This window comes from Notolepis coatsorum (assembly GCF_963971535.1).
Source record: "Notolepis coatsorum genome assembly, chromosome: 7".
Taxonomy (NCBI): domain Eukaryota; kingdom Metazoa; phylum Chordata; class Actinopteri; order Aulopiformes; family Paralepididae; genus Notolepis; species Notolepis coatsorum.
Genome location: NC_140171.1, coordinates 53,022,539 through 53,050,040, shown reverse-complemented (window position 1 = coordinate 53,050,040; position 27,502 = coordinate 53,022,539). Strand labels below are relative to the sequence as shown.

At 48.2% G+C, this 27,502-nt stretch overlaps 1 protein-coding gene across 1 annotated transcript in view; it reads left to right on the top strand.

Moving 5' to 3' along the window:
- Window positions 1-19,319: 19,319 nt before the first annotated feature.
- Window positions 19,320-27,502, top strand: part of LOC311231658 (uncharacterized protein) — a gene marked incomplete at its 3' end in the record, with an annotated part of 68,325 nt that continues 60,142 nt past the window's right edge. The window contains exon 1 of the mRNA XM_084318286.1: window positions 19,320-19,375. The remainder of the gene's footprint in view (window positions 19,376-27,502) is intronic.

Sequence of the window (27,502 nt, the reverse complement as noted above, 5' to 3'; positions counted from 1 at the left end):
TTGTGGCCGACCCCTACCACCCCGGTCACAACCTGTTTGAGTCACTCCCCTCTGGAAGGAGGCTGTGGTCCATCAGGGCCAAAACCTCACGCCACAAGAACAGTTTCTTCCCCTCTGCAGTGAGCCTCATCAACAAGGCTCGGGACCCTCACTGACACCCCCCCACTGTGTTACATTAAAGGGGAACTATCTTATAAATGGCCTTTTTGAGTGTTTAGCATTGTTTCATAGCTATGTGAACTTATATTAATATGATCTATGTCTCAAAATTCTCATATTGGCGCATTCTTCCAATTCTCCTCTCACAATATTCACCCTCACTGAACTGAGTCGTTTGAAAATGTGCCTATATGTGATGTCATATAGTCACCGCTGCATGTTAATGTTCAGGTGAACACCACGCTGCTTAGTGGTTTAGGAGCCCAGGCTGCATGTTAATGTTCAGGTGAACACCACGCTGCTCAGTGGTTTAGGAGCCCAGGCTGCATGTTAATGTTCAGGTGAACACCACGCTGCTCAGTGGTTTAGGAGCCCAGGCTGCATGTTAATGTTCAGGTGAACACGCTGCTCAGTGGTTTAGGAGCCCAGGCTGCATGTTAATGTTCAGGTGAACACGACGCTACTCAGTGGTTTAGGAGCCCAGGCTGCATGTTAATGTTCAGGTGAACACCACGCTGCTCAGTGGTTTAGGAGCCCAGGCTGCATGTTAATGTTCAGGTGAACACGACGCTGCTCAGTGGTTTAGGAGCCCAGGCTGCATGTTAATGTTCAGGTGAACACGCTGCTCAGTGGTTTAGGAGCCCAGGCTGCATGTTAATGTTCAGGTGAACACCACGCTGCTCAGTGGTTTAGGAGCCCAGGCTGCATGTTAATGTTCAGGTGAACACCACGCTGCTCAGTGGTTTAGGAGCCCAGGCTGCATGTTAATGTTCAAGTGAACACCACGCTGCTCAGTGGTTTAGGAGCCCAGGCTGCATGTTAATGTTCAGGTGAACACCACGCTGCTCAGTGGTTTAGGAGCCCAGGCTGCATGTTAATGTTCAGGTGAACACCACGCTGCTCAGTGGTTTAGGAGCCCAGGCTGCATGTTAATGTTCAGGTGAACACCACGCTGCTCAGTGGTTTAGGAGCCCAGGCTGCATGTTAATGTTCAGGTGAACACGCTGCTCAGTGGTTTAGGAGCCCAGGCTGCATGTTAATGTTCAGGTGAACACCACGCTGCTCAGTGGTTTAGGAGCCCAGGCTGCATGTTAATGTTCAGGTGAACACCACGCTGCTCAGTGGTTTAGGAGCCCAGGCTGCATGTTAATGTTCAGGTGAACACGACGCTGCTCAGTGGTTTAGGAGCCCAGGCTGCATGTTAATGTTCAGGTGAACACCACGCTGCTCAGTGGTTTAGGAGCCCAGGCTGCATGTTAATGTTCAGGTGAACACCACGCTGCTCAGTGGTTTAGGAGCCCAGGCTGCATGTTAATGTTCAGGTGAACACGCTGCTCAGTGGTTTAGGAGCCCAGGCTGCATGTTAATGTTCAGGTGAACACCACGCTGCTCAGTGGTTTAGGAGCCCAGGCTCAAAACAGCTCGAGATCTTGAGGTAGAAAAATGCTGTTTTTGAGGACTTGATTAGAAATACAAAACAATTAATAAAAAAAATATATATATTACAGTGGTGTTCCATAGACTCACAGGAATTGTGTAAAAGTGCCCAAATAGTGAAAGAAATAGTAAAATAGTTCCCCTTTAACACACCCTACTGGACTATATACTTGCCCACCGCATTGTTACTCATTCTAATTAGTGTATATAATTGACCACATCTGCCCAGTTGTACAGCCCTGGCCTATTCCTATTTACATTTTTACTTATAATTGTACTATATTCTATTGTGCTATATTTAATTTAGTTTATATCCCATATCATTTTATTCAACCTCTTATTTACTGATTCTGATGTAACTCTAACCAGTTTATTAATTAGTCTCTCCATCTATGTAACTAACCAGTTCATTAATCTCTCATCTATAACTCTAACCAGTTCATTAATCTGTCATCTATGTAACTCTAACCAGTTCATTAATCTCTCATCTATGTAACTCTAACCAGTTCATTAATCTCTCATCTATGTAACTCTAACCAGTTCATTAAGCTCTCATCTATGTAACTCTAACCAGTTCATTAATCTCTCATCTATGTAACTCTAACCAGTTCATTAATCTATCATCTATGTAACTCTAACCAGTTCATTAATCTCTCATTTATGTAACTCTAACCAGTTCATTAAGCTCTCATCTATGTAACTCTAACCAGTTCATTAATCTCTCATCTATGTAACTCTAACCAGTTCATTAATCTCTCATCTATGTAACTCTAACCAGTTCATTAGTCTCTCATCTATGTAACTCTAACCAGTTCATTAATCTCTCATCTATGTAACTCTAACCAGTTCATTAGTCTCACATATGTAACAAACTTCAGTGATCCTCTCCTTGTCTTGCTGCACCGTCCTGCTCCTGAGAGGCAACAGACAATCTATTTGAAAAGAAGCTGACATACGATGGCATCTCCCTGTTATAATTCATATAGCTACCGCTCTGCGTCCTACTGGAATATATCCCTATATCAGTATAAGCACTGAATAAATCTCCACATGCACCTTTACACACCTATTCGCCTGGCCACACCCCCATCCGCTCCTCTACATAAGCAGGGGTGTGGCCATACTAACAGCCCCTTCCTTACTTTCACCACGGCGAGTGTCTGTATACACCACTTGAGTTTAGTGTAAAGTGATTGAAGAGGAGCTGCATAGACATTATTTCTTTATTTTTCTCTCTCTCACAGTTTAGGAGAAAAGGCTAAGCTATAATGTCTTCATCGGAGGGTTCGAGCGCTCACAACGTCACCCTTCACCAGTGGTTTTCCATTGCCGCCTCCGCCGTGCGTCGTGGGGCTGCGCTGATTCTACGCTGTGGCAGTCAGACGCACCCGAGCGGCGTCCGGTGGGGAGTCTGCCTCTCTGGGGGGCTGTTGAGCCAAGGCTGTCTCCCGTGAGATGGCCTAGTTCCAGCTCTGGTTCCCCCGCCAGTGGACGGTTGGCCGATAGGAGACGGGATGCCCAGCTATCAACCACGTCGGATGGTGGCGCCACACAGAGTGCGCATGGGGAATTGTGTGCCCTGTTCCCGGAGCTCATGGCGGCCGCCGCAGCCGCTAATGGTGTGGCATTGCCGCAGCCTCTGCCTGCACCTGTCCCTGATGACTTGATAGGTCATCTCTGGCAACGTCGTCCTGTGAGGGAGACGGGCATTGTCTGCCCATTCTTCCCATCAATGGAGGCCTACGTGCGTCAGGGACAGGTAATCTCCCGCATCACTGGCCTTACCCCCGCCTACGTGCCAGTCACGCGGGTGGTGGGTTTGGTCCAGGGACTGAAGGAAGGGGTGCCTCGGCTTGATAGCCCGATGGCGTCTATCCTTTGTCCCGAAGTGGTGTGGGAGCCGTTGCGGAAGCCGGTTCCCCATGGGAAATCGGCTAGCCAGTTGGCCAACTGGGGTAACCAGTCATTCATCGCCACGACACAGAGCCTGGCTGTGACGTCCAATATCGCGCAGCTGGCGCGCTTCATGTCGGGGACGATGGCGGGCGGGACGGTGTTGGACGATCACCATCAGTACCTACACGCCCAGGCGGCTGGAGCCATCCTGCACCTGGTACAGCTGCAGGGAATCGCCGCCGGGAAGGCACTCTGACCCAGCGCCACCTTTGGCTGGAGCAAGCGAGGGTGCGGGAGCAGAAGAGGCTTCCCCTGCTCACGACCCCCCTCTCCGAGGCTGGGCTTTTCGGGTCTGCCATGCAGCAGATGACGGCTGCATGCAGAGACATGGAGGAGGAGCGCGCTGTGCTTCAGCCCCATTTCCTCCCACCCGATGCTGCCGGTGATGTCCGACGGAGGCCACGTCGTCGGAGGTCTGCGACCGTTGCCACCGCCACCACCGCCACCACCGCCCAAGAAGGCCCAAGAAGGCCAGGAGTGGAGAGGGTGCCTCGTCCGCCGCAGCCAGCCGACCCACGCCCGGAGGTGACGGTAGGGATCATCGTGTCCAGGCACCCCAGAACTGCTTGCGGCAGGCGCCGCTAGTGACTTTTCCCTTGTTTACCCCTGTTCCCTTCCCCGCCCCAAACATATGATTTTGTTGCAAATTAAATAAAGGGTTCCTCCTGATGAGGGACTATTTTTTGTTACAAACTGTGTGTTTTTTCACTGTATATGTTGGGGATACGATGTGTGAACCCTCGCCTAGTTGTGGGGTTGTTAGGAGAGCAGGACTTTTTAGTCGTTCTGGTCGCTACATATATGTGTGCTTAGCAAGGCCTGTGGCTAGCACTCGGTCGAAAGACTTTTCTTTCCTCATCCTGAAGAAATATGTTTCTTCTTATAGTGGTAAATTGTTACCGTTGTCTGAGGGGGTTGTGTGTATTCTGTTACATTGGGAACGATGGCATTGAGTCCACAACATTGAGTGTTAGCCTGCAGAAGTGCTTGTGTGTATAGCTTGTATCAAGGTCTTAGACCCTCTCTCAACCTTCAGTGTTTTTTTCTTAAAACATGAAACACGGATGTCGTGTTCACACATAAGCCTACAGCCTTGTTTATAAACCCTGTTCGCTGGGTGTTGTCGTCTGTGACTGGCGTGTGTTGGTTTAGCTTATCCTAGTAGGATATGCGCTTCTCCATTTAGCATGCTGGCTACATAGGTATCACCGCTGATGGCTTGTTTTCTATCATATCCGGGGTGTGGCATCATGAGGGGGTGAACTTGATAAACCCCTCCTTCCTTCTTTTCTGATTGGTCAGGGGGTTGGGCCTTCTGTCCTTCAGGTTCCCTGCCGCACTGATTGGTCAGCGCGGCACGGGGTAGGGAGAGGGGGAATCAGTTCCCTGATTCCTCGCCTTTTGGTCGGTTGAGTCATGGGATTCCCCCCGCCATAGAGTACGTCACTGGGCGCGTTTCTATTGGTTGGCGACTTCCGTGAGTTCTTTTCAGGCTCCATATGTGGACCTCTGTTGTTGTCAAGTTGTTGCTGCGGTGCATGGGAACTTAAGAGTTCTGCTGCGCTCTGTATATATGTGACATGGGAAGTCTCTCCGGGGGTTCCCCGTCCCCTCTCTTACGGAGCGGGTTGACGGGGTGTTGTTTTTCCCTCGGCCGCGTCATATGGGACCCATGTGCGTATTTTTGTAAGAAAATCGGCTTCTTGCCGTTTCTCCCAGGCGGCTTGGAGGAACGGTATCTGGGTTCTTGTTAGAATTACCATTGATATGTTTTGGGTCTCGACCAATGCTTCTGATAGGAACCACGCATGTTCCTTAGTTGCTCATCATTGAAACAGTGTTTTTTATGGGGCAACTGGAATGGAGTTTGTCCCTTCCGAGCGCCAGTGTACTAGGCTTGTCTCGATGAATTCTCGTTCATCTCTGGGGGATGATAACGGAATAGATCAAAGCATTGGTAGAGGGGTCTCACGCCCTTGGGGTGGGCCACCGGGCGCGGTGCTTTGTGTTCTGACCGTCTGGGTGGCGCCCTCTGTGATGTTTTGGATCGATGTACCTACCCCCCTCCTGGGACTGGGGATGGCGGCGTGATTAGGACACAGGACTGGTTCAGGACGCGCCGGACCAGGTCAGTTAACCCGTTGTCTGCCGGGCCGTTTATCTGCTGTTCTGGTACCCTGAGGGACTTGTGCTTTTTCGGGGGGAAAATGCCGGGTCGGCCCGGGCGTTGCAGGGTTTGATGTTATGGAGGTGTTCGTGGTTATGTTACTACGTGTTATCCCTCACTGTTGCTTGGTTCATATTGTGTTGTACCTTGCGCTGTGCTAAGGAGCCTGGTCCTTCTCCATTCTTTTTTTCGCCCCTCTCTTCTCCTGCTTGGCGGGGCTGGGAGGCTGTCGAGGTGGTTCTTGTGCCCCTCTGACATCCCTATGTACGTCCCGGTCCGCCGGGCCCAGGTCCGAACTTGTTCGCGTCGACCTGTTGGCCTGGGTTAACCCCTTCTTAAAAACTGAAACACTTGTACTGCTGTATAGCCAGTGTATACCCGCAGTTGTGTTTTGGAGTTTAGGAGTTTTGGAATTTTTTCTTGGGGGGTTATAGGAACAACCGCCTCATGTTAGAACCAAGGTGGTGGTTGGTTTCCAGGTGTGTTGGTAGCGGAGTCAACTCTCGGGGTAGGCCAGGCTTGGCCCCGTCTGCCTGTGAGTGTGCCCCCGCACCTTTCATGACGTCTGCCAATCATGTCAGCCTTCTCTGCCTCAGCCCCTCTAGAGGGTCTGGGTTTTTTTGTGGAGGCTGTGCCATGTTGCACGGCACACCGTACGCCCCTTCCGCCAGGGTGCTGTTTTCAGCAGACCCCTTTGGCGCCTGTCTAGTCCGCAGTGCTCCAGGCTCAGGTCGAGTGGCATGTTGCCTGGATTGAGGGATCGACCTCTTTTTAGGGTTTGTCTCCCCGGTGTGCTGCCTGGTCCCACTGTGGGTGTAGCGTCTTGAGTGCTTCGGGGCGGCGTGCTGTAGGGGGGGCCCTGTCCGAATATGCTGGCGATGTGGGGGGTGGTGTCACTAGTGACCGCCTGGTGGGGTCTCGATGCTGCGGCGTCGTTGGCCTCACCAGGCCCCCTTTTCTGGGGGGTCCTGTCCCTTCCTGGGGCTGGGTCCTCCTTCGCGCTCCGCTGCTACGGCCTTGCTGGGTTTGCCCTTGACCCCGTGATGTTAGGGGTTGTACAGGGTTTTTATTTCTTCCCGTTCGTTCCCTAGTGGCATGTGGGTTGCGCGTTTGTGTAGTCGTGGGTTCTTCTGTGGGAAGGTAAGTCCCACGGTCTGCTCACCCTGTGCGTTTGAGTTGCTAAACCCCTCTTCGCACAGTCGGATCCGATTCCCTCCCGTCCTCCACTAGGGGGGTCCGGGGGCTCGGGTCCTCCCCGGTTCTGATGGTTGTTTGGGGCCTCAGCGGGTACATTTGTCGAGCTTCCGCTCTACTCAGCTCCTGTATTCCAGTAGGACGCAGAGCGGTAGCTATACGATCTATAACGTACGGTTATATCTATAACGATTATATAGTTATATGAGTACTGGCTGAGCGTCTTGCTCTTCGCCATCGAGATGTACCTCATCTCCAGTACCTACTGTACTTCATTAATGAAAACAAATGCACCCAGCATCTGACCAGGCCCCGCCCCAATGCCGTACTATAAGGCACCAGGCGTGGTCACCACTCGCCCTTCCTCAGAAAAAGTTTCCATCAGAAAACCCCTCCCAAGGGACCTCAGGGCGCGCTAAGAGCAAGACGCTCAGCCAGTACTCATATAACTAGGTTATATACATAACCTATCGTTATATAGTCGTACTGGCGAATCGCGTCTTGCTCTTCGCCATCGAGATATGGGGACAGAGCAGACGCGAGGACCGACAAATGCACCCCCTGAGGACCCGAAAGCCCACATCAGGGGGGAGGGGAGTCCCATCACCCCTCCTTCCTAGTGAAGAGGGGGTGGCAGTCAACTCCACCCAAGTGCGAAAAAGAGGGAACTAGAAACCTCCAAACGCACAGCACAGGCGGGACCACGTGTGACACAACACCTTGTGGTCCACACCCACACACCTCTGCTAACCCACCGAAAGGCGGGAAGCAGGAGAGGTTCCAGACCTCAGAACCGCCTGGGAGACAGAACCCCCGGTCATGTCCATGAGGTAAAACCTTACGAAGGGACCCGGGGAGGACCATGAAGCCGCAGCACAGATGTCCTCCACCGAGGCCCCACCCAGTAGAGCGGCAGAGGCCGCCACCCCACGAGTGGAGTGCGCCCTGACGCGTCTATGCCAAATACAACACAGTTCGGTTTCCGGGTTCCTCTGATTGGCCACTAAGCCCACGTGACCGCGCTCTAGCACGCCCCCCTTAGCGCCCGCTGCGAAGCGGAAGAGCCAGCGAGGCGACGCAAGGCGGTGGTTTCAGCAGCAGCGGCCGTCTTCTTCCGAGGCGGCTCGTTCTTATTAATCCCTAATGTCATGTATGTTGTGTATGTCATAAATGTCGATATTAATTGAAAATGGGGGACCCTGATGTAAACAAGACAAAAGTCTTTCTCTGGTCTGCATCCCCTTAACAATTGTGTGTATTGCGCCGTACTGTATTGTACCCATTCTGCAATCTGTTAAATAAAGTTTTGATGTCCTACGGATCTTCCTCTCTAAAAGCCCCACTCAATACAGCATGTCTTGAATGTTCAGGCAGGAATTCACCGCAAGAAAATGTGTTTCTAATCTTTGTTCAGTACAATATGATTGGAAAAATAAACTACATCTGGAATGAATAAAGTGATTTATTTTTTTTAACTGTCAAGGGTACCAGCATCTTTTTCTCCAGTAGCGCGACTAATATCCATATCAGTTACATCATCCAAGGTATTGTTACTCAATGTTTGTGAGCGTGGTTTGGAGATATTCACAGTAATTGTTAATACAGTAAAGTAGTCAGATCTACTCTTTATTGAAGGTACTGATATGATATGATTCTACGATTAATACTACAAATGTAATGGTCCTCAATGAGTATAACAATTACACAAAACATTAGCTTTATATCAGCCTTTCTGAAAGAAGAAATGGTTTCTTTATACATAGTCCTATATATAATTTGAAATAAAAAAATACCATGTTCCTTAGTCCTGTATTATGATCAAACAATTACACAAAAATATATATATAGACTCATATGCCAAAACATTCAGAAATACCCAAATGATGCTAGTTTGTTTTTTTATGACATGCACAACTACAAGCTTTTAAGAACACTGACATAACCGCTGAATATCGCTGAAATCCAAGTTAATGTATATCTTAGAAGTTCTTTGTTTCATCGTACAAACAGCCAAAGCTGTCATGTATGTTGTGTATGTCATAAATGTCGATATGAATTGAAAATGGGGGACCCTGATGTAAACAAGACAAACGTCTTTCTCTGGTCTGCATCCCCTGTTCCACTCGACGGGGTCGGTACCGACCCTTTTTGACATTATTATCATATAGGCATATTTTTATGAGTGATGAAAATAATTTGTGATTTTAAAATCAACCGTTTTCAAGTATTAACATCACTACTATGTCACAAATGCATGTAGAATGTAAAACGTTAGGTTGGCAATAGTTTAGCAATAGGTTAAAAGTGTACTTATATTATTTAAAGTTTTCTATTTGCGATCGTCTATTCTGACCCGGAACCGGAAATGGAAATGTTGAACCATTTTTGTGGCCATTTTGTAGAGGAGATCGCTAGCTATCTGCCATTGTTGAAATTTCTCCGATCTACACTTCCTGTCACATACTATGGTGGTTCAAAGTTCAGCGTTCTGAATGAATCATATCAATAATTGTTATGATTCGCGATAATAAGCTACAAAAGGTAACGTTTTTGACAAATATTGAAACGCAGTCAGTTTCTCCACACTATTGTTACCATGTAGGAAGAATTAGATCTGAAATTAGTTTCAAAATGGTTACACTGTGGGGGAAATAAAATAGTACAGTCGATTACAGTAAATATCAGTATCTGTTATATTATGCACACCTGGTGGCCTATTGCTTAATAACAGCGCAGCAGTGCTGCTTTTGCTTCCGCGTTTTCCCTGATTGGCTGCGACTAGCCCCGCGGCAGGCGCGGCAACCGCAGAGCGGAGCGGCAGAGCTTGCGGAATTATGTCACCGCCCTAATCCGCCATGATTTTCATTCAGCGCTTCAGCTCACCTGGCAGAGCAGCGGTCCTGCGGTCCGTTGTTGACGAGTTCGAATCCCGTCAAATACTTTTTTTTTAACGTGATTTTTTTTTAACGTGTATTCTTTCGCCGGTTAAGGTTAGGCATGGTTAAGGTTAAGGTTAAGGTTAGGCATTGTTTCGGAGTTGGTTAAGGTTAGAACGGTTATGTTTAGGCGCTGTTAAGGAGCTGGTTAAGGTTAGAGTTTGTCTTAGAGACAGCCTATTTCCGCACTGCCGCTCTCCCGCGTTGCCGCGGTCACATGGTCAAATTGTCACATTCTTGCACTGCTGCGCTGTTAAAAAGCAACACGCCGCCTGGTGATACTATATCCAAATTGAACTCGGCCATTTGAAAGATACTATATGTATATATATATATATATAAATGTGCGAATTGGCTATAATAAGGTAATGTATAAGCATATATTCTATATTCTATAATAATATTTAAAATTGCATTGGTCCGGATGGGAGAATTCAGTACTGTATATACAGAACCTTCAGTTTGATCATCTTCCCTTTATTAATTTCCTTAGATCTTTTGTACACATGATCTCAAGAGGGTACTGAATGAGCTCAGTGGCAGTTTTTTAAGTTTGGTCATTATTATCATGGTTTTATTCACTGTCAAAGATGAAAAGAAAAATCATAATTCATATTTTCCTTTGTTTCATCACAATTTAAGCAAGCCTAGTAATAGACACAATATTTCTGACACTGTGAATACATTCATTGAGGTCCATAGATGTTCCTAGATACCAAGAATATGCAAATAGCCCTTGTAGAAGTGGAGCAATATTCAATTTACATAGGTATACATTTTATGTAGATTTTCACCTGGGGTGGAACAGGTTAAAATTGTGTGTATTGCGCCAAAGGGAACACAGTTTCTTGAGTCTGGCGTTGTTGTACTTTATCTATTTAGTGTTACTTTTTGGAGTAGTGGAGCAGTGATATTACTACCACCCAAATCACGCGCGCCTGCCAGACCACTGCCGATCTCACGGGAGTGGGAGGCATCAACGTGATACCCCGCCTGGCGAAGGCGAGGTCGGGGTAACACGCGCTGAGCATTCTTTCGAAGAGGCCTCGAGTCCCCCTGCTGACCACCATCAACAGTGGCAGCCGTAACACCAGGCTCACCAATCGCACAACGCGTGGCATAGGGAGCCACGTGACAGTACAACATTCTCACGGACAGACCAAGGCTCAGCCATCAACTGGGTGTCAGCCCCTGTCCCCATGAGAAGTGAAACGTGGGATTCAACAAAGGCCCGCAGCCAAAGGAAACGGATCAGAGCCCTTTTTCCGCTGGTGTTGGGGGAGGGAGTGATCGGGGAGCGGGCTGCTCGCGGCAGGACGGCGACGGCTTGTATATTCCAAGCCGAGCTCATCCAACATGGCCGATCCCTCGGCCGCCAAGGCTGTCGGCCTTGTGGACACCTGTGGACATGGCCGCCTGTCGAGGGCCTCGCCATAGTCGCTGACGAGGCCGTGCTCCAACTTCCGGCTACATAGCGTGAGGCGGTGTGGGACCTAGGTCAACAACCGCCCGCGTCTCCGCAGAACGACCAAAGAGTCCTTCCGCGGAAAGAGGAGCCATGAGGAGAAGAAACCTTTCTTCCTCCCCAAGAGGAGACTGCTCCAACCAGAAATGCCTATTAACAAGTGTTGATAGCATCCTAATCCTCCCCGCGGTTATAGCTTGCGACTGATTCAAGATCTCTATAACCCCAAAAACATGCAAAATGTTTTCAGCATCGGCTGGTCCTGTAGCCCCCCTACCCGACGCTAATGTGGACAGAAAAACAGTCAGCTGAGCCACAACACTGGCCGCAGCTAAATTCCATCCTGTGGCAGTATAACTCTCATCAGTCCATACTGCCACCTGCCGGGCCGACCTGCTCTCAAGCGTCGGCCTCCGGGTGGGACACCGTTCAACCCCGCCGGGGCACAGGATCGATGCTACCTGGCTCTCTAGCCATGGCACACCTGCCCTGCACCCTGTTGTCAACCCATTCACCCGTACAAAGGTTTCAGCAAAACCCCACACATTAGCTACCGACTGACCTTCATCAATGAACCGGTTAAGAGGAGGGAAAAGCGGTGACATCCCATGGCGGGGAACATTAGAACAGTGACCCAGCATTATAGCATTAGTATTAGCAGCGCACCCCAAGATCGCCTGGAAAACGTCCAACTCAGAGGGACGTTTACCCAGACATCCTGCCCCTGGTGCCGACACACAACTCGGTTGTCTAACAGAACAACAAGCAGCATTACTAACACCAGCGTTAATGCCTGATGGCACAGAGCCTACCTGTGTACGAGTTAGCTCGATAGCTAAACCTCGCACGCTGTCCCTCGATCTGCTGCCACAAGACGAGGAAACACCAGGACAGACCCGACGTGCCGTTGGAACATGCTGAGAACATTCCAGGGGTTGGCAAATCTCCGGCGAATACTCAACATTGCGCAATTTCTCTATACTTTTCATAACGCTAGTTACACAGGGTGCAAGCATCCGCCATGATGGAAACGAAATAGAGGAAGGGCGAGTGGTGACCACGCCTGGTTATAGTAAGGCACTGGGGCGGGGCCTGATCAGATGATGGGTGCATTTGTTTTATTCGTTAATGAAGTACAGTAGGTACTGGAGATGAGGTACATCTCGATGGCGAAGAGCAATACGCGATTCGCCAGTACGACTATATAACCATAGTTATATGAGTATAGCGGACGCTCTGCGTCGGACTCACTGAGGACCCTGTGGTCTTCACCTTGGTGGTGAAAGACTTTGGAAGGAGCTGTTAGTATGGCCACACCCGTGCTTATGTAGAGGAGCGGATGGGGGTGTGGCCAGGCGAATAGGTGTGTAAAGGTGCATGTGGAGATTTATTCAGTGCTTATACTGATATAGGGATATATTCCAGTAGGACGCAGAGCGTCCGCTATACTCATATAACTATGGTTATAGATATAACCATACGTTATATCTCAATGTGTTTTACACAAGGTCACTGATTATGAGGAATTCATAGTTAAAAGCCTCACTCATGATCAAGGTGGCGACTATCAAAATATTTTATTATATAGTAATAATTTGATAACATTGCAGGCTTGCCATTAACCTTTTCTGTGCCGAAAAAGGAGATCTACGTTTCTGTGGCCCAGCGCTTGAGTGCCGTTTTTGTTTCGGTATTTCTTTTTATTCGCTATTGCCATTCATAATTCATCTGGGCACCTTGTGCATGCTGTACTGAATGTGTCTGAGCTGGCAGACGGTCAATACCGCCCTCTAGCACCTTCTGCCGCTATTGCACTCCATTTGAAACTATCTAGTTTCCTTTCTCTATAGAGCTGCTGCATGGGGGCGGGTCCTAAACACTAATAATACCAATAATCTAGCGCTGATTTCAGGATGAATAGATAATCAGGCGAAAAATGACAACGTGATAACTGGATTTCACTAAAGGGCTATTTTTGCGTCTTTTCCTGGGATTACTGAGAATCACCCAAACTATACTCATATTCAAAACGGTATAAAACGGAAATGTACGGATGAAAAACGATCTGCTTTTTGCATGTTGACCAGAAGCAACTCACTGACAATCGACAGCGTTATTAGATCCATAGCTATAATATAAAATATAGTTTTTAGCAGCGCTAACACGCCATTCTATCCATTGAATAGAACGCTGGCACTGAAGGCCCACAGTGCCCCCTGCTGCCTGGCAATCAAAGTGTTAAGGAGTTAATACTGCCACTGTTGACTTTATTGCCACTACTGCATTGCAGGGGGACAGGGACAGAACAGGGCCTATATTGACTGAATTCATATGTGAGAGTCGCAGCCTCATAATTCCCTGGACAGCGTTTTGTCCAAGCAGGGCCTAATCACTCTTCACTGATGCTTCTAGTGCGATCTGGTATGGTTTATTAGGCTGAATTTGGTAGTGGTTGATTAGGTTGGATTTGGTAGTGGTTGATTAGGCTGGATTTGGTAGTGGTTGATTAGGTTGGATTTGGTAGTGGTTGATTAGGCTGGATTTGGTAGTGGTTTATTAGGTTGGATAATTAGGATAATTAGGTAAACAATATAACAAATCAATAGAATTAACTAACTAACTGAAATATACTGTGTTCACATAAGGTGCAGTATGCATAAGGTAGTGTTATTGTTATGGTTTGACACCGACCCCAAACGCTAACGACACAGAGAGAGTAGTTTCAGAGTTAGCCAAAAACTAGGGCTTGTTTATTTCACAGAATAGCAGCAAGAACTTGGTTGAAAACAGACACAGACTGGGATACAAGTATTTGAGGAATGTTGCTGCTCTGCAGCTTCTCCCGGGGAGGTTACGTCTGAGGAATCTGACAGTGACGTCAGAGCCGCTCTGCAGAATCCTCCCGGCAGTACTCCGAGGTGGTAGCGGAACAGGGAGAGAGAGAAAGCGGGTTAGCTCAGAGTACAGTTGGGAACAGACAGGTGACAGGTGAAGTGACTTGTCCCAAACAGATAATCCAAGTGACTGAATCTTCGGTGTAAATACACACTGTGAGCAATGTCCCAACAACAATCCAAGTGATAGAATCTTCGGTGTGAATACACACAGTGAGCGATGTCCCAATAATAATCCAAGTGATAATATCTTCGGTGTGAATACACACAGTGAGCAAAGTTCAAACAATAATAAATCCCAATGAACAATCCAAAAACAGGCAAAGGGTGAGAGACAGACTGAACAAAAAGCAGGATCTCTTCAGTGTTTACACACACGAAAAATGATAGGGTCAAAAGACTGTCTTGCAAAAACTCACCCAAGCGCTGTGCGTAAAGAGAGCAGATCAAGCGAGCAGATCAAACAGGGCGAGCGCTTCGTAACGGGGAACGGGTTGTCCAAACGGAATACTCCTTGAGAGTCCTGGGAGGCAAAGCACAGGGAACAGCAGGCAATGGAAGGAACGGCAAATGCAGAGAATATATCAAAACGATCCAACAACACTTAATGGGGAATCAGGGTATATATAAGCAAAAGGAATGCTTAATGACAAGCTGTGACAGCTGCGGGATGAGATTGACAAGCGTGTGGTTGGGGGAGCACCAATCAAACGGCATCTACAGGAAGAAGCGTGTGAAGAGGAGAATGCAATTAATTAACCGAAATCCCTTAAAGGAACAGAGCGAGTTAGTGGGGAGCGGACCAATCATCACAGTACTTTAAGAAGCCCGTGGTGGGGAAAGAACCAAACCTCACAGTACTCCCCCCTCCACGGGAGCCACCCGGCGACCCACTCAGCCCCGGCCTGCCCGGACGGGACCGAAGGAAGCCGGCGATCAGGGGCACTGGAGAGGGGGACAAAGACAGAGGCCCGGAGAGGGGGACCGAAGACGTGGACAGAGGACCGGCGAGGGAGGCCGGAGACGGGGACTGGGACCCGACAGCGGAGGCCGGGCACGGGGACTGGGGCCCGACAGCGGAGGCCGGGCACGGGGACTGGGGCCCGACAGCGGAGGCCGGGCACAGGGACAGAGAACCGGCGAGGGAGGCCGGAGACGGGGACTGGGGCCCGACAGCGGAGGCCGGGCACGGGGACAGAGCACCGGCGAGGGAGGCCGGAGACGGGGACTGGGACCCGGTGAGGGGGCTGGACGGCACCTGAAGACACCGGGCACGACAGGAGGAGCTCCACCCCTTGATGGTACCGGAGGACCAGGCGATGTGGGGCTCGTGCAGCGCGAGCCAGGGCCTGCCCAGGACCACAGGGACAAGAGGAGAGCTGGTGACGAAAAACTGGAGCCTCTCAACGTGGTTACCAGCCACGGTGAGAAGGACTGGACAGGTGCGTTGAGTGACTTCAGCCAGGCGGCGATGATCCAGCGCGATGACCTCCAAGGGCCTCTCGAGGTCCTCAAGTGGAATGTTGGCCCGGGTGGCAAACCCAACGTCCATGAAACTCCCATCAGCACCAGAGTCCATGAGTGCACCCACCGTCGCCTGCTGGTCCGCCCAGGCTAGGGTGACGTCCGCCAGACGGTTGGGTGGTGCACGGGTGGGGGAACAGGAAAGACGGCTCACCATGATCTCCCGGGGTCCCGGCGAACCTGGTCCTCTTGGCCGGGCACGGCAATTGGAGACACGGTGTCCATCCCGGCCACAGTAGAGGCAACGGCCGGAGAAGAGCCTGGACTCCCGTTCGGCCGGGCTAAGGCGGTTGCGTCCCAGCTGCATGGGTTCCTCCTTGGTCACGGCTCGGGAGGGAACAAACCCACCAGTCACGGAGGGGGCAGGACGGTCAGCACTGTAGAGGCGGCCGCCGGGAAAGGGAGCCCCTGAGCGGAGGTCGATGGCACAGTCGTAAGGCCGGTGAGGCGGAAAGACCTGAGCCCTGGACTCACTGAAAACCTCCTCGAGGTCGTGGTACTCGGGGGGTACGTCTGGGGTACTGAAAACCTCCTCGAGGTCGTGGTCCTCGGGGGGTACGTCTGGGGGTCCCCGTCGGGTTCTCCCACGTCCTCTCTCCTGGAGGCGTCCGTCGATGCGAATGGCGAGGCTGAACAGGTCCTCGAGGGAATCAGGTTCCTCCCGGGTCGCGAGCTGGTCCCTGACTGCATCACTGAGCCCCCTCACGAAGGTAAGACGAAGTGCTTGGTCGTTCCAACCGCTCTCCACCGCCGCCAGTCTGAACTCCAGCACGTAGTCGGTAACCCCGCCGCTGCCCTGCCGGAAGGTACCCAACCGGGCTCCAGGGTCCAGACCACGGGCTGGATGGTGGAACACCCTGCGGAGCTCAGCCACGAAGTCTGGATAGGAGAAACAGAAGTCTGCCTCCATTGCCCAGGAGGAAGTGACCCACTGGGCTGCCCGGCCTGAGAGCAAGTTAGTCATATAGACCACTTGGGCTCCTCTTGAAGTGAAACGAGTGGGTTGATGACGAAAAACCAACTCACATTGCATGATGAATGTGGCACAATCCTCGGGGTTGCCGTCGAACAGCCGTGGTTCGGAGAGACGGGGTTCCCGAGGTGCGGGATCGGGAAGCGCGGGGCCTGCCAGGGCTGCGGGTGATGCTCCGGCCGAGGCTCCTGAAGGAAGTGGGGTTACAAGCAAGGTGTTAATGGCTTCACTCAGCGCTTGCAAGTGGAGGAGAATACCAGCCTGCTGGCTAGCCAGAGCCCCCAGGGACCCCTGAATTAGCAGGACCTGCTCTCGGAGCTCCTGTACAGCAGCCGCAGCCGCATCCAGCTGTAGGCTGTGTTCCTTGGTTGACTCCATCTGGACTGCCACGGCTGTGCTGACTCTCTTGCGGGCGCAGACCGCGCAGGCCAGAACGAACCTCTTGACGTCGTTCCTCATGGTGGGCCACCAGAATCGACGAGCCAGGAAGGAGAACGTGCGATGAACGCCCGGGTGGCAGGCGAACCGGCTGGTATGGCCCCACTGGAGGACCCGGGACCGGACTGAGTCGGGGACGAAGAGACGATTAACCGGTACATTGCCTGGAGCGCGATGGAAGCGTAGGGCACGCCTTACCACCCCCTCGATGCCCAAGGTGACGACTCTCTCTGTGTCGGCTGGGGTCGTCATTGGTTGGATCGTAATGTTATGGTTTGACACCGACCCCAAACGCTAACGACACAGAGAGAGTAGTTTCAGAGTTAGCCAAAAACTAGGGCTTGTTTATTTCACAGAATAGCAGCAAGAACTTGGTTGAAAACAGACACAGACTGGGATACAAGTATTTGAGGAATGTTGCTGCTCTGCAGCTTCTCCCGGGGAGGTTACGTCTGAGGAATCTGACAGTGACGTCAGAGCCGCTCTGCAGAATCCTCCCGGCAGTACTCCGAGGTGGTAGCGGAACAGGGAGAGAGAGAGAGCGGGTTAGCTCAGAGTACAGTTGGGAACAGACAGGTGACAGGTGAAGTGACTTGTCCCAAACAGATAATCCAAGTGACTGAATCTTCGGTGTAAATACACACTGTGAGCAATGTCCCAACAACAATCCAAGTGATAGAATCTTCGGTGTGAATACACACAGTGAGCGATGTCCCAATAATAATCCAAGTGATAATATCTTCGGTGTGAATACACACAGTGAGCAAAGTTCAAACAATAATAAATCCCAATGAACAATCCAAAAACAGGCAAAGGGTGAGAGACAGACTGAACAAAAAGCAGGATCTCTTCAGTGTTTACACACACGAAAAATGATAGGGTCAAAAGACTGTCTTGCAAAAACTCACCCAAGCGCTGTGCGTAAAGAGAGCAGATCAAGCGAGCAGATCAAACAGGGCGAGCGCTTCGTAACGGGGAACGGGTTGTCCAAATGGAATACTCCTTGAGAGTCCTGGGAGGCAAAGCACAGGGAACAGCATGCAACGGAAGGAACGGCAAATGCAGAGAATATATCAAAACGATCCAACAACACTTAATGGGGAATCAGGGTATATATAAGCAAAAGGAATGCTTAATGACAAGCTGTGACAGCTGCGGGATGAGATTGACAAGCGTGTGGTTGGGGGAGCACCAATCAAACGGCATCTACAGGAAGAAGCGTGTGAAGAGGAGAATGCAATTAATTAACCGAAATCCCTTAAAGGAACAGAGCGAGTTAGTGGGGAGCGGACCAATCATCACAGTACTTTAAGAAGCCCGTGGTGGGGAAAGAACCAAACCTCACAGTTATTGTCCTATTGTGCTTAACTTAGCTCATATTTCATTTTATTTTACTCCATTATCTGTCGGCTAATGTCGCGCCAGTAACACGTGTCTGTTAACGTCTGTCCGCTAATGTCGCACCAGTAACACGTAGCGAGAGAGAGAGAGAGAGAGAGAGAGACGGATGCGCAGTAGTGCTTAGCAAGCCTCAAGCCCCTCCCATCCGAGCTCAGACCCCTGAAGCCCCTCCCATCCGAGCTCAGACCCCCGAAGCCCCTCCCATCCGAGCTCAGACCCCCGAAGCCCCTCCCATCCGAGCTCAGACCCCGAGACATGCGGCTCTGCAGATATACCCTATTGAAGAGGGCACTATTTAGGGTGGGGAGGCATGAGACCGGGGGTTGTCCTTTTTGTGGGGAGCTGGAAACAGTTGAACATGTGCTGCTTCATTGTGCTCGGTATGAGAGGGAGAGGGGGGTCTTGTGGGGTCGGGTGAGGGTGCATATTTTACATTGGGTGGATTGTTGAGGGATGTGGTGGGCAGTAAAGGGGTGCAGGATTTGGTTTTGGGGTTTGTGTTTTCAATTGGTTTTGGGGGTAGGATTTGAATTTTATTTCATTTATTTTGTTTGTGTTTAGGTTTTATTTTTATTTTTATTTGTATTAGGTTTGTATAGGGTGGTGATGTTAGGGTTGGGTATTTAGTTTGGTTTGTTCTGGGTTTGTTGTTTTTCTTTATTGTTTTCTTTTCTTTACCGGGTTCTTGCCTTATCCGCTCCAGTTGCTGGGTTGTACAGTAGGTGGCGATATGCGCCTTTCTGTGGTTGCGACACGCCATTAAACCAAAGAAGATGAAGAAGAAGACTAAAACACGTAGTTTCTGGAGTCTCGTCGTTCAGCTAAACAAAGGTACATTCGGTTCATGTCGACCTCTCCGTTTAGTTACAGTAAAATCTGCTTTTATTCATCTACTGACCGCACATCTGATCTGTTGGGCGTTTCTGCCACTTTTGACTTTTCCACCAGACTGGGTCTTGACCAGAGGTAGCTGGAGCAGCTAACAAGCTAAGCTGCTATGCTAATGATACTACTGAGTTTTTGATTGATTGATTGAAAACTTTATTAACAGATTGCAGAATGGGTACAATACAGTACAGCTCAATACACACAATTGTTAAGGGGATGCAGACCAGAGAAAGACTTTCGTCTTGTTTACATCAGGGTCCCCCATTTTCAATTCATCAGGACATAATAATGACATACATGACATACAGATAGTCAGTACTGCTACATCTATACATTTATGACATACCAGATTTGCAAATACAGTACTGTTTGTGATACAGAAGGAGTCAGGAAAAGGGAGTATATACATTTGACGTAGAAACTGTACATTGGAGGAGGTTGGGTGGGGGGGGGGTTGGGTACACTGGGATATTGACAACCATACTGGGTAATCTACATTGGAGGTGGTTGGGGGGGGGGGGCACACTGTATATACAAGCAAAACTGTACATTGAGGGGGGGGGGGACACACACACTGTACAAACAAACAAAATTGTACATTGGACTATTGACAACCATACTAGGTAAATGACTGTACATTGGAGGGGGTTGGGTTAGGATATTTACAGGGGCCAGTGTTGAATTGCAGTCTCCCGTAGGTGTCCCTTGAGAGAGGTTTTGAAAGTGGGTAGTGATCCACATTCCTTTACAGCTTTGGGTAGGGCGTTCCACATTGATGTGGCATAATTGCGAAACGTGTTTAGTCCCTTATTTGAGCCGAATCTGGGTTTAACATGATTTGTGGAGCTCCCTCTGGTGTTGTGATCGTGGTATTCACTGACCTTTGGGAAGTATTTTGACATGTACATGGGTACCTTGGTCGTGTAGTGTATCTTGTAGACCATGCCCATTGCAAGTTGCTGTACTCTGTCGTCTACTCTAAGCCATCCTAGGTTGTCAAAGTGGGCAGGGGTGAGGTGGGTTCTAGGAGTAAGGTCAAGCAGTAGTCTGACCAGTTTGTTTTGAGATGTTTGTAATTTTGTTTTTAGCGCCTTTGAGGTGCTTTGGTACCATGAGGTGCAAGCATAGTCGTAGTACCCCTGAATGAGTGCTCCTGCCAGAGTCTTGACTCTTCAGGGTATTCTTGTTTACCAGAGAGGAGATCCGGTACAAGAATCGAGTTCGTTGGTTGACTTTTTTTATTACATTGGATGCCATTTTGTCACAGGAGAGATTAGCCTCTAGGATGGAACCCAGGTAGGTAATTTCATCTTTTCTTGTGACAATATTGTCACCCACTGTAACTGAGAAGTCGTCGGTCTTGCTGAGTTTGTTATTTGAACCGAAGAGAATGGACTCTGTTTTGCCCATGTGTAATGATAGTTTGTTATCAGCGAGCCATATGCAGATTCTGCCTAGTTCCGAGCTGAGGGTTTTTTCAACCTGTAACTTGTTCTTGTCAGAGACCAGCAGGGCTGAGTCGTCCGCAAACAGGAACAAGCTGCAGTCACAAGCTGACGACATGTCATTTGCATAAATTAGGAACAGTAGCGGTCCTAGTATGCTTCCTTGTGGAACACCACAGCTCACTGTGAGGGGGGGGGATAGGGTACCGTTTACCTCCACCATCTGTTCCCTCCCCTCAAGGTAGGATTGCATCCAGCTCACTGATAGACTATCAAAACCAATTGCTTTTAGCTTGTCAATCAGAATGGAGTGATTGACCGTGTCAAAGGCCTTTTGTAGGTCCAGCATGACCATGCCGCAGTATTTGCCTGCGTCCACCTCTTGTTTGATGTGGTCATTCAAATAGAGAAGGCATGTGTCAGTGGAGTGGGATGTTCTGAAGCCAGATTGGAATTCGTAGATTAGATTTTTTTCCGCTAGGTACTTTTCGACCTGTTCGTAGACTATTTTTTGGCGGCTGCTGAGTCTCTGAGGAATTTGGAAGGGATGTTGTCGTGGCCAGTGGCCTTGTTAGGTTGGAGGGCGCTCAGTTTATTGAGTACCTCATCTGTTGTTACCATTTCCAGCTTGAAGTCGTCCTTGCGGACCCCTAGGTTTTTGTAGTAAGCTACTATGTGTTCTACCCCATAAAGCCCTGAGTGGGAGGGTAGTTTGTTTACCAGTGTTGTGGCTATGTTTGTGAAGAAAATGTTTAAGTAATTGGCTACATCCAGCTTGTCTGTGATGAGCGTGTTGTCCGTTTTTATGTTTATGTTTGAGAATCTGGTTTTAAGTTTTTTACTGCATCCTAGTTGATTATTGAGTAATTTCCAAAGTTCACGTGGTTTGTTTTTGTTTTCCTCAGTTTTGTCATTGATGAAATTCTTTTTTGCAGTTTTGATCATGGAGTTTACGTCGTTTCTTAGTCTGTTTCTTTCTAGTTTGAGTTCAGTCACGTGGGCTTGGAGTTCACTGCTCGTGCTTTTAGTAAGCTTTGACTGACTTTTACGAAACTCCGAGCATTTTTTGTCTCTGGTTTTCATAGCGGCCAGTATTTCGGAGTGCATCCACGGCTCAGCGCGATTTTTTACCCTGGTGGTTCTTATCGGTGCCATGTCGTTTAGTATTGTGGAGAATTTGGTTTTGAAACCAAGCCATGTTTCTTCAACCAGTGTACCATTGAGTTCATCTGACCAGTCCAGACTCTCCAGTTCAAGGTTGAAGGCCTCGCTAGAGTAGGTTTTTAGGTCTCTACTCTAGATGTGACTGTTTTGTGGCAGCCAGCCTTTAGTTTTAGTTTTTTGCGGGTACAGAATATCATATAATGATCACTTAACCCGCATGCTATAACTCCTTTATTGGTGATCTTGGACTTGTCAGAGGTCAGAATGAGGTCAATGGTAGTCTGAGTTGATTCACATACACGTGTGGGTTGGGTGATTAGCTGGCTGAGGCCGTGCAGATCACAAAACCTACTGAATGACTTGAAGACGGGTGCATCTTTTCGTTGCATATCCGTGTTCCAGTCTCCAATAAGAATTTTGTCTACATCCTCAACTCCAGCTAAACACCCATCCAGTGTATCATAAAAGCCACTATGATCTGGCGGCCTGTAGACTGTGCCAACCAGTAGGGATTTCGCCCTTTCGAATAGGATTTCCACCCATACAGTTTCAATTGATTTATGATTCAGGTCATTTCTGTTGATGAATTTGGTGTCCTTGTGTATGTACACACAGACACCACCTCCATGTTTGTTCCTATCATTCCTGATTATTGAGTAGTTCTCAATCTCTATCTCTGGATCTTTTACAGAATCGTCAAGCTTAGTTTCTGAGAAGCACAGTATGTTTGCCTTACCATTTATGAATAATTGTTTGATTTCATCCAATTTGTTTTTTAAGCTGTTAATGTTAATGTGAAAAATGTTCAGTCCATTGGCGTTGGTTATTTCATTGATGTTGGCAGGTTCGAAGTATTGTTCGTTTGTGATCTGTTCCTCTGTGTGGGGCTGGGGGGCTTTGTTGTTGTGGGTGGGAAGGGGGGAGGGGGGGGTCGGGTCCCGCGCCGTGCTGGAACAACAAAGAAGGGGGCAGGGGGGGGGAGGGTCCCGCGCCGTGCTGGAACAACAAAGGACTCGTTCCTGGATGTTTTCGTTGTTAGCTCTGCTAGCTAGCCGGCTATCGGGCGTCGAGATGTTTAAATCCCGCGTCGAGTTGGTCGTCATGGTTTCGACCCTCGGTTCACCTCCTCTCGTCTCTGCCTCACGTGTGCTCGTCTGCTGCGGCGTCATTGGGGGAGAATCGCCGCCCGCGCTGTGGATGTAGCCACAGGTTGCGTTGTTGATGTTGGTCGCGATGGGAACCTCCATCGCTTCTTGCGTTGCCAGACCAAGCCTTCTAGCCTGAGTTCTGGTCATAACCGGGCCTGGGTTTAGATGAATGTCTCCCGAAAGTAGCAGAACCAGGATGATCATGGTCCTACGGTCCAATCTGCCAGTCGGGGGTAAGTTTTTCCGTACAGGGCTCGCTGTTAGTAGCGTGTGTATAGCCGCTGTTCCGACGTCTATGTGTTTCTTTTCCGAGCCATTGAGAAGGTAGAAGTCACTGTGGGTCTCGTTAAATCCGTTTTCACTTCTCTCCACTTCTGTTTGATGTTGCTTCATTGCTGAATTGAGGTATAAGTCCGTAATCCATATTAGCAGGAGTAGAAAATGTCCACAAAACCTTGTTGATTTGGTTGTTTGGCGAGAGCTCTCTGTAATGCGACTGCTCATGACTGCGCCGGATGTTGGTTAGTGAGAAGATGTGACGTTAGGTCAGAAACTGGTGCGACTCTATGTATAGAGAGACATGTGTTTATTCAGCTCCTTACAAATAATGACCGAACATCTCAACTGTGGAGCATTTCAGCCACTGTTTGGGCTTTACTTGAGAGGCTATGCTGCTAAAATGCTTCTTAGGCCATGAGCCCCACATTTGGACCACGGGTACCATTGATTGATTGGTAAACGTTATTAACAGATTGCAGAATGGGTACAATACAGTACAGCTCAATACGCACAATTCTTAAGGGGATGCAGACCAGAGAAAGACTTTCGGCTTGTTTACATCAGGGTCCCCCATTTTCAATTAATCATAACATAATATGACATACATAATAATGCAGGACCTGCTCAGAGAGAGTACATGACATACAGATAGACACTACTGCTACATCTATACATTTATGACATACCAGATTTACAAATACAGTACTGTTTTTGATACAAGAAGAGTCTAAAAAACGTAGAAACTACATTGGAGGAGGTTGGGTGGGGGGGGGGGGGGGGGTAGGTAGGGTGGGGGAAACTACAACTGTACAAGCAAAACTGTATATTGGAATATGGACGAAACCTTACTTGGTCCCAAGAAGAGGGTCTTGTGTATTATTGGGTTAGGACATTTACTGTACATTTACAGGGGCCAGTTTCGAATTGCAGTCTCCCGTAGGTGTTCTTTGAGAGTGGCTTTGAAAGTGGGTAGTGATTCACATTCCTTTACAGCTTTGGGTAGGGCGTTCCACATTGATGTGGCATAATTGCGAAACGTGTTTAGTCCCTTGTTTGAGCCGAATCTGGGTTTAACATGATTTGTGGAGCTCCCTCTGGTGTTGTGGTCGTGGTATTCACTGACCTTTGGGAAGTATTTTGACATGTACATGGGTACCTGAGTGGTGTAGTGTATCTTGTAAACCAGGCCCATTGCAAGTTGCTGTACTCTGTCGTCTACTCGAAGCCATCCTAGGTAGTCAAAGTGGGCAGAGAATACAAAGTACAGTGATTTTTTTACAGTGATTTAAGGACTTTAAAATGTGTGATAAATCTCAGCGCTCCAGGGTAGACAGAATCCAGCGTGTAGGCATTTCGGGGATGCATGCATGTATATAACATCGCCATAGTCCAGCACAGACAGTGGCAGCAACCAGCCTCTTTTTAGCCTTGAAGGAAAAACAAGCCTTGTTTCTAAAATAAAAACCAGTTTCAACTTCAGTTTTTTAGCTAGTTGCTGAGTGGGAGGCTTAAAAGAAAGATAATCATCAATTATGAATCCTAGATACCAGGGTTAGAAATAAACTTATTTTTTTTCAGGGCTTTTTTTACCCCCCTTAATTGATTTTCGGGGGCTTTTTTTGTATTTCGGGACACTGTACTTTTATGATGAAAAAGGTTATTAAATATCCTTATCATTTAAAAAATACAACTCAATTAATTACCTCATTTTGTGGCTGCGGCTGTCCTGGTGGTGCAAAGCGCTGTATTTCTTTACAGTCTTCGTCCCGCCGACAAAAACATCCACGCAAACTGCTCCTTGCACACTACCAGCCAGGCAGATTTTTTACCAGTCAAAAATTCTAAAACGAATTTGTGTCGCATATATATATATAAACAATTTCAGTGCATTTCAGGTAGATAAGGTATTAACTTCAAGTAGATAAAGAATACACACTTAAATAAGAGGCCAGAGTAAAATTTTAAGCACATTATCTTTATATATTGATTGATGATTGATTAATCAATACAAGTCAATCTTAACACATTAATAGCCAATAACGAGTATGCTCGTTATTGGCCGCCATGCGTTGAGTGCCAACAACGAGTAAACTCGTTTTTATGATCGTTATTTCTTTTATTTGCTATTGGCATTCATAATGCATTCAGGAAGCCTCCGGGAGCTAGCTGGACCCTGTCTGATATTGCAACGCCTCAATACCGCCGCCTGGTGGATTTCGGGTGAGTCATAACCGGGCCTGGGTTTAGATGAATGTCTCCCGAAAGTAGCAGAACCAGGATGATCATGGTCCTACGGTCCAATCTGCCAGTCGGGGGTAAGTTTTTCCGTACAGGGCTCGCTGTTAGTAGCGTGTGTATAGCCGCTGTTCCGACGTCTACGTCTGTCCGATGTTGCTTCATTGCTGAATTGAGGTATAAGTCCGTAATCCATATTAGCAGGAGTAGAAAATGTCCACAAAACCTTGTTGATTTGGTTGTTTGGCGAGAGCTCTCTGTAATGCGACTGCTCATGACTGCGCCGGATGTTGGTTAGTGAGAAGATGTGACGTTAGGTCAGAAACTGGTGCGACTCTATGTATAGAGAGACATGTGTTTATTCAGCTCCTTACTAATAATGACCGAACATCTCAACTGTGGAGCATTTCAGCCACTGTTTGGGCTTGCTGTACTCTGTCGTCTACTCGAAGCCATCCTAGGTAGTCAAAGTGGGCAGAGAATACAAAGTACAGTGATTTTTTTACAGTGATTTAAGGACTTTAAAATGTGTGATAAATCTCAGCGCTCCAGGGTAGACAGAATCCAGCGTGTAGGCATTTCGGGGATGCATGCATGTATATAACATCGCCATAGTCCAGCACAGACAGTGGCAGCAACCAGCCTCTTTTTAGCCTTGAAGGAAAAACAAGCCTTGTTTCTAAAATAAAAACCAGTTTCAACTTCAGTTTTTTAGCTAGTTGCTGAGTGGGAGGCTTAAAAGAAAGATAATCATCAATTATGAATCCTAGATACCAGGGTTAGAAATAAACTTATTTTTTTTCAGGGCTTTTTTTACCCCCCTTAATTGATTTTCGGGGGCTTTTTTTGTATTTCGGGACACTGTACTTTTATGATGAAAAAGGTTATTAAATATCCTTATCATTTAAAAAATACAACTCAATTAATTACCTCATTTTGTGGCTGCGGCTGTCCTGGTGGTGCAAAGCGCTGTATTTCTTTACAGTCTTCGTCCCGCCGACAAAAACATCCACGCAAACTGCTCCTTGCACACTACCAGCCAGGCAGATTTTTTACCAGTCAAAAATTCTAAAACGAATTTGTGTCGCATATATATATATAAACAATTTCAGTGCATTTCAGGTAGATAAGGTATTAACTTCAAGTAGATAAAGAATACACACTTAAATAAGAGGCCAGAGTAAAATTTTAAGCACATTATCTTTATATATTGATTGATGATTGATTAATCAATACAAGTCAATCTTAACACATTAATAGCCAATAACGAGTATGCTCGTTATTGGCCGCCATGCGTTGAGTGCCAACAACGAGTAAACTCGTTTTTATGATCGTTATTTCTTTTATTTGCTATTGGCATTCATAATGCATTCAGGAAGCCTCCGGGAGCTAGCTGGACCCTGTCTGATATTGCAACGCCTCAATACCGCCGCCTGGTGGATTTCGGGTGAGTCATAACCGGGCCTGGGTTTAGATGAATGTCTCCCGAAAGTAGCAGAACCAGGATGATCATGGTCCTACGGTCCAATCTGCCAGTCGGGGGTAAGTTTTTCCGTACAGGGCTCGCTGTTAGTAGCGTGTGTATAGCCGCTGTTCCGACGTCTACGTCTATCCGATGTTGCTTCATTGCTGAATTGAGGTATAAGTCCGTAATCCATATTAGCAGGAGTAGAAAATGTCCACAAAACCTTGTTGATTTGGTTGTTTGGCGAGAGCTCTCTGTAATGCGACTGCTCATGACTGCGCCGGATGTTGGTTAGTGAGAAGATGTGACGTTAGGTCAGAAACTGGTGCGACTC